Here is an 8,294-nt window from a genome sequence, read left to right as displayed (position 1 = left end):
TAGTGGCCAAGACATGGAGACAACCGAAGTGTCCTTTGGTAGAGGATTATATGAAGAAGATGTGGTACATATACACATTGGAATACTACTCAGCCATAAGAAAGGATAAAATACTGCCATTTCTGACAACATGGATAGACCTTGGAAATATTATGCTAGTGAAATAAGTCAGTCAGAAAAAAAGCTGAAAAGCATACGATTTCACTCATAGATGGAATACAAAACTCAAACTCATAGACACAGACAATAGTAGGGTGGTTACCAAGGGAAGAGAGTGGGGGTAGTGGGGAAAAAAGAAATTAGTAGACAAAATCCTCCCATTTTAGCAACCCTGTTTTGCATAAGACACTTCTCTGAAGACATTCATTATAAATCAAGTTTCTCCTAACAACTGACTATAATAAATATGCTCAGCTTAAAAGAAAAACAGAGACAGAGAAACAGAAGGAGAGGAAAGGAAGGAGGAAGAGAGGGAAGGATGGAGTAAGGTAGAAAGAGAGGGAGAGAGAGAGAGAAAACAAATCTTACTCTAACCCAGCGACTTGAATAACATGGAGCTAAATATGTCCACCGGAATTATGAATCTGCGTCCCTGAACCATCTAAATACATCAGGGAAATTTTAAAATATTGAAACGATATCAATGTTGTAGATTGCCTTATGTCCAGACTGATACCAATTGAAATTTCCTCTTTTTCAGCTATCTTTACTGAATATTTTGGTTTCAGATTATATTTTAATTGTCTCTATTCAGTTCATTAGTCAATAATCGCATGCTCCAAATGGCATTGTGGCGGGGGGGTGGGGGGGGGTTAAAAAGTAACCAAAGGACTTGTATGCATGCATATTAGCATAACCAATGGACACAGGCACTGGGGCGGTGGGAGCTTGCCGGGGGTGGGAATGGCTAAAGGAGGGGGGGGGGAGGGTCACGCAGGGAAAAAGGAAACATATGTAAAATTTTAGACAATAAATAAATAAATAAATAAATAAAATTGAGATAATAATAAATAATAATAATTGCATGCTCAAAAAGTCAAAACTAGGGCCCCTTTATTGCATGGCATATCAAACCCTGAAAGTATTAAAGTAAGAGTTCTGATCAAAAGATTCATTTGTATATACCTAACTAAAAATAAAATGAATATTTCTGCCTGAACTGAATTTGACAAGAGTTGTTTGGGTAGTTATGTAACCCTCCATTTGCTTTGTCTACATATGTCCCCACTGACACCTATCGCCAGGTTACGCAGAATTTAGACCAGGAATTTGCAGAGTCAGTACTAAAAAGCAGCAAGTGAGCAGCAGCCTCAATTCTGGTAAAGACCCAGTTCACAGGGTTAGGCAGGAGCAGCCAGAGGTCAAGGAAATCCAGAGCCAAGTAGGGCAGGTGCCAAATGCCATCGGCAAGAACGGGAGCCAAGGAGCCATCAGGAGCCCAGGAAACATCCATAAGGACACAAGACAAGAAATAATTTCTAGAGATTGAATTGTGCAGGATGCTCCAGGAAATCTTTGTAGGTTATCATGCCTAAGCCAACTTCTATTCTATAACATAGGAAAGACACCACCTTCACTGTAAAACCTTGGTCTTGTTATGGATATTTCTGCTGTTGTTTTAGTTGTTTATGATAATTATCTCTGTCGATAAGTTCAATAATATAGATAATTTATATCTTCATCGTTTCTTTTTTCAACCCTGTAATTGTATACATTTCAGATGCATGACATGTTTACTTTTGCAAGTCTCTCTGGTCAAATTGGTATATTGCAAGATTAGATAGTCATTAAAATCTTTGTTAAAAATTTTTCATTCATATTTAAACAGGTAATTATATGTAGAAGAAGCATGACTATATCAGAGAAAGACTATTTGGATTCTAGCATTTTCTCACTATGTATCTTAAGAATTCCTTAAATATTATGAGCCTCAATTTCCACATTCTGCAAAATACAGCTAAGTAAAACTTCAGTTACCCGAACATAGAAGATAAGACCAAGATATTACTTGATAATCAAAAAGATGGAATGGACTTTTTGGAACAATAAAAGAGAAATATATTATTTTTTCGATAAATTGGAATCTTCCAGTATGGAGCTGTGTAACTGTAGAAAATATAGAATACATTTACATATAATTCCATTTACAGAGACTAAAAAACAACAACAATAACAAGGCCTCAGGACAATGGGACCACTGATCCCACCCATTCAGTGAGATGCCTAACAAATCATTTGCTCTCTGTCACTGTGAACCCACAGATCTTAGACATACTTTACCTTAACTCTATACTTACATGAAAATTGGCAAACTGCATTGGTGATCTTTGAGAGCTTGGAATGTCCTGGAAAGAAGTTGTTGGAATAAGGAGCACATAAAAAAAATCAACTTATTTGCTAAAGGAACGCAATTTTACATTTCAGTTTCTTTCTTGATGACACGTTGGTAGAGATACTTTTTTCTTTTCTAATTTTAGACTTCAACAAATGATTACATGGGATAAAAAGGACATTGTACAGAGACAGATACTAACAATGGACAAGAAACTAAAGAATTACTTGATGATAGCAAGTGGATATTACTCATTACTGCACTCAAATGGAACAAAATTATCCAAAAGATTGAGTTTAATATGTCTTTTAACAAAATAACCCAAAATCAAGGCTGGCAAAGGAGGTGACAGGGAGGCCATGGAAGACTACAGAGTAAGTTCAAGAACTGTCTCAATTCTAGACACCTCTGACTGTAGCATTCACACCATGCTTGAATTTTGGTTGGGCTGATCACTAAAGAAATGTGGGAATTTTGCCAAAGCAGACTTCAATTATTGGTGTTAGGAGAGAGAGAAAAAATAAATAGCTCTCCAGCTAACCTCCAGCCACACTACTCACGCAGGATAAAATGACTCAACACAGCAGTAAAAGCTCCAGAAACTTTAATTTATGCAGTAAATCCTTCCCTACAACTCTTACCACTGACAACTACAATTTAGGCCGGAAACAGACACATCTTCTCACCCTCAGAAGATGGATGTTTGGCTGGTTTAGAAAGAAGACGCCGGGGAGCAAGCTGAAGAACTCTGACAATGCTCTCACAGCCAGGAAGAGAATGGCTTCTTAATGTATTATGTCTGGTTTTCCCATAGTGAAGAAAATAAAAAAAAATGGAAAACACAAAGTATTGGTAGAGCTAAAAGATATGCCTGTAGCAATGCAAGTTGCATTTGTAATAGAGAGAAGATACACATATTTATCTGTTGACACAACTACACAGACTCTTAGCTCAGTGCTATATGGAAGAAGTCCACACCAGCTGCAACATATGGATCTATGTCAGGGATTTCAAAAATTGGTATGATTGTCAGATAATGTGATGTTGGACAACACTCAATATCCTGAAAAGAAGCCCAAACAAAGACAATAAATTATTCTAATTAAATAGGGTTAATACAGAAAAGTAGAGGGAATGTTAGTATTCTCAGAGGAAGTTGAGAACAAATTGCATCCATAAATCAAGAGCAAGATACTCTGACAAAGGGATCAAAAAAATTCAAAGAATTTAAAAATGTAAGTGCTGAGGTATTAAAACATTTCATTTAAGCAGTAAAATACATAATAAATACATATATTTCTTTCTTTCTTCTTCAATATATTCTTAGTCTCTTATTGAATTAAAACAAAATATTCAAGCACATGTAGTCAGTCTTCTCCCAAAGAAAGTTGAATGGCAGCAACAATAAAAGTAAAATATAAATTAATATTCTATATAATAAAAGCCTAATGTGCTAAGTGCCCGGTCATCTGGTAGTCCATTCAACCAATCAAAGCTTACTAATGATATGCTAATGATATGCTAAGGCCGCTCAACTGCTCCCTAAGATGTGCACTGACCACCAGGGGGCAGACTCTCCGACCGGTAGATTAGCTTGCTGCTGGGTTCTGGCCCATCTTGGGACTGAGCGAGATGGTCTGGACATGCCCTAGAGCCCTCCCGCAGCCCCTCCCCAGCTGGCCAACCTCCTATATCCCTCCCCATCCTCGATTGTGCACCAGTGGGGTCCCTTGGCCTGGCCTGCACTCTCGCAATCTGGGCTGAGGGACCCCCCGAGTTCACAAATTTCATGCACCAGGCCTCTAGTTTTATATAAGTATTCATAGATGAAAACAAATGAATTTTTAGGTGTCAACATTATTTTTATTCTAACATGGTAATAGTATTTATAAAACCTTTATTATTTTTATCTTTTATGCTTTTAATCCTCAACCAAAGGTATTTTTTTATTGATTTTGTGGAGAGAGAGGAAGGGCAAAAGAGAGAAACATTGTTATGAGAAACATCAATTGGTTACCTCCCTTAGGCACCCTGACCAGGGATGAAACCTGACCTAGTTATGTGCCCTACCTGGAATTGAATCTGCAGCCTTTTGGTGTATGGGATGATGCTCCAACCAACTGAGCCACCTGGCCAGGGCAACCTTTTTTTTAATGGAATTTATTGGAGTGACATTGGTTAATAAAACCATACAGGTTTCAAGTGTACAACTCAATAAAACATCATCTGCATACTGTAGCTTGTGCTCGTCACCAAAGTCAATCCTCTTTCTGTCCTCATTTACCCACTTCCAAATCCCTCACCCCCTTTCCCTCTGGCTATCACCATACTGTGATTAGTGTCTGTGTGTCACATATATTTTTTTCTTAATCTCTTTACTTTATTCACCAGCTCCTCAATTCCCAACTCTTCTGAGAGCTGTCAGTCTGTTCTATGCATCTATGCTTCTGTTTCTATTTTTTTTTGTTAAATTATTTGTTGATTAGATTCCATACGTAAGTGAGCTCATATGGTATTTGTCTTTCTCTGACTGCCTTCTTTCACTTAGCATAATAATTTCCAGGTCCATCTATGCTGTCACAGAGGGTAAGAGATCCTTCTTTTTTATAGCTGTGTAGTATTCCATTGTGTAAATGCACCATAGCTTTTGTATCTACTCATTTACTGATGGGCACTTGAGCTCTTTCTAGATCTTGGCTATTATAAATAATGCTTTAATAAACATAGGAGTACATGTATTCTTAAGAATCAGTGTTTCAGGTTTTTTTGGGTATATTCCCATAGGTGGAATTGCTGGGTAAAAAGGTAGTCCATTTTTAATTTTTTGAGGAAACTCTATAGTGTTTTCCACAGCGGCTGTACCAGTCTGCATTCCCACCAATAGTGCACATCCTTGTCAACATTTGTTGTTTGTTGATTGATTAATAATAGTCATTTTGACAGGCGTGAGGTGATATCTCATCATGGTTTTAATTTGCATTTCTCTGATTAGTGACATCAAGCTCTTTTCATATGTCTATTGGCCATCTGAATGTCCTCTATAGAGAAAGGTCTATTTAGATCCTTTGCCCCTTTTTTAATTGGTTGTTTGTCTTCTTAGTATTAAGTTGTATAAGTTCTTCATTAATTTTGGATATGAATCCCTATCAGATACAAACAAATTTTGTAAAATACCAATAAAATAAAGACCTTCTTGCAAACATTCTCAAGAATAAAGAAATGAAATTGGTGAATAACAATAATCAAATTCAAGAACATAAGAATAGTCTAGGACTTTTGAAAATAACAAAGGAGAATGATCACCAACGTTCCTTTAAGACACTCTACAGACAGCACGTCCACCAAAATGCTTTACAACTTTACATCTATTATTCAGGAAATTAAGGAACCTACAGAAAGTCCCCAAGCTAAACTTGGCTCCTAGACAAATCTCCTTAAAGTCAGGAATGGCTTTGTTCAGCGGTTGGGAGCAGCCTGGCAGAAGGATGCTCTCTCACTGGTGCCCCAGTGGATATGAAGGTGCAGCGACTGGAGTCTATCAACCAGGTAGGCTCTCCCAGCAGGTCTTTGGAAGGCACACCTCCATGGCCCCTACACTTAGGGAGGCATAATAGCTCCTTTTAGTCTTACTAAAGATATATAAAATAAACAGTGAACTAGATTTCTTCTACATGATTTCAAAGTACAGAAGTAGAACAAAGAGATGGATATTGCCCTCAGACAATGAAAATATGAAGAATGTATACTAATTGGAGTTCAAAAATGGAATGAACAGTTTCATAAATAATGAGAAATATTGTCACAAATTAATCCAGAAGACCTGTGAACCCCCTTCTCAATCTTGAAGTCTGACACTTAGAAATAAAAGCCGAAAGGAGCTCTGGCCCATGTGGCTTGGTTGGTTGAGTGTCATCCCATACACCAAAAGGTCCCCAGTTTGATTCCCTGTCAAGGCACATGCCTAGGTTGTGGGCTTCATCCACAATAAGGGGCCCAGATGAGGCAACCAATTGATGTTTCTCTATCTCTTCCTCTCCTTCCCCTTTCATCTCTCTAAAATCAATAAAAACATTTTTTTAAACAGCAGAAAGAACAGAAAGAATTCAAACTATTAAGGAATATGATTTGTTCAAATGATTATAAGAAGACTGGGTTTGGAAGCTTTCATTTTTTTCCTTTTGTAATAATGGTACATTTTGCATTTCAGTAGAAAACAGTAAAGAATACAGTATCTTAAAAAGCTATTGCCTCTTATTAGTGTGAACTGATTTTTCCCCTGCATTGGGTTAGAATCAAGGACTATAAACCAAACTAAAAGCATAGCCTTTCTGAAGCCTAATGTTCTGAAAAACATCAATAATGTTTGTCTCCCTTTTAATTATTTTTTTTTAAAAATCAATCATATGTATTTGCCTTGTGGACACAGCATATGTCCCAGAGAAAGAATAATTTTAGATTTTATCCATGTGATAGTTTCTGCTTCCTTTGGGAGATAACAAAAAAAAAAGAGAAAGCTTTTACACTCTATCTTTTCTCAGGCCACGGAAAGGGTTAACTATGTTACAGAAGAGTCCTGAATTTGAGCATTGAAAATCTGGCAACCAGCCCAGAGTCCGTTTCCAAAAAGAAGCAGCTATCCTGGGCCTGTACAAAGGAGGTGGTTGCCCTAGCAACAGTATCTGATAAAAGAAAGCATGGCCGACAGGTACACACACAGATTGTTCCAGAGAGAGGAAAGCCATTCGGCTGCTGCTGCACTCGGTTGAGGAGTCATTTAGCAAATCTCAAGTTTTAAAGCTGAATCCTCTAATTTCCAATTGCAGAGATTTTCCGTGTGATGTTTATTCAGGTCAGGATCAATGTATTTCATAATTTGGCATTTTTGTAGTGATAGCTGAGAATGGGTACGCCTTTTACCTAAACACAGCCACCACAGATGATTGTTGAGATACATCAGCTAACTCAAAATAGAAAGCATTGCTCAAATTATGCACTGATTTTTCCCAAGGTTTTGAATTCAATTCTTCAATATGTCCCAGTTTCCTTTTTTTATCCTTATGCAGAGCTATGACTTTCATATGAAACATTCAAACTGCTCAGAGCCTTCATTATTTTCTTTTACATGATTATTTGACATTTGTGCTGTCATCTTTTTAATAAAAGACTAACCATTTTTTCAGTGTCCTGTGTGTCCTGATTATTTTTAAGTGAATATTTCTTGATGAAATATTTTGTGAAAATAACTTCCGAGATTTTTATAAGAAGCTCTACAGTATGTATAGTCGATAATGATGCTTGCATGATTATAAAGACTGGATGCTTTTTTAAATATGTTTTTATTGATTTCAGAGAGGAAGAGAAAAAAAGAGATATCAATGATGAGAAAGAATCATCGATTGGCCACCTCCCGCACAAGCCCACAACTGGCATGTGCCCTCGACTGGAATTGAACCCAGGACCCTTCAGACCGCAGACCGTCACTCCATCCACTGAGCCAAACCAGCCAGGGCAAGAATGGATGCTTTTTTTTTTCTGAGAAGCTTGAAAAGATTGCTTACTAAAGTATCAGTTTCCCTAAAAGTGCACTTCAGATGGATCTATATATACTTTTTAGCACAATTTATTCATGTTGTGTTGAGTTCTTCAATCATACTGTCATCAGCACCTGAGCTTAGTGAACCAGTTTGTAAAAACATACACTTTTATTCCCCACTCCCATCCCTGACTAGCCAATTCCACTTTCAAAAAACTATATAACACAAGGGAAAACATTTAATAATCTTGTAGGACATCCAGGTCCTAATCCTCATGGGTCTTGAGCAATATCCTTAGCTTCCTGAGGTCCTAGAGACAGAATGCACTTTCTGTAAATGACCTCTAAGGTTCTTACCTGTGCTGTTCCATGAAAATGCACCATAGCCTACTGTGAGCACAAAGCAAGGTTCTGTGAGCCTACCCATTC

This window comes from Myotis yumanensis, unplaced genomic scaffold (assembly GCF_028538775.1).
Source record: "Myotis yumanensis isolate MYYU_CA2020_CCGP unplaced genomic scaffold, mMyoYum1.0.hap1 SCAF_4, whole genome shotgun sequence".
In the NCBI taxonomy this organism is placed as follows: domain Eukaryota; kingdom Metazoa; phylum Chordata; class Mammalia; order Chiroptera; family Vespertilionidae; genus Myotis; species Myotis yumanensis.
Note: the sequence above shows the minus strand (reverse complement) of the source record.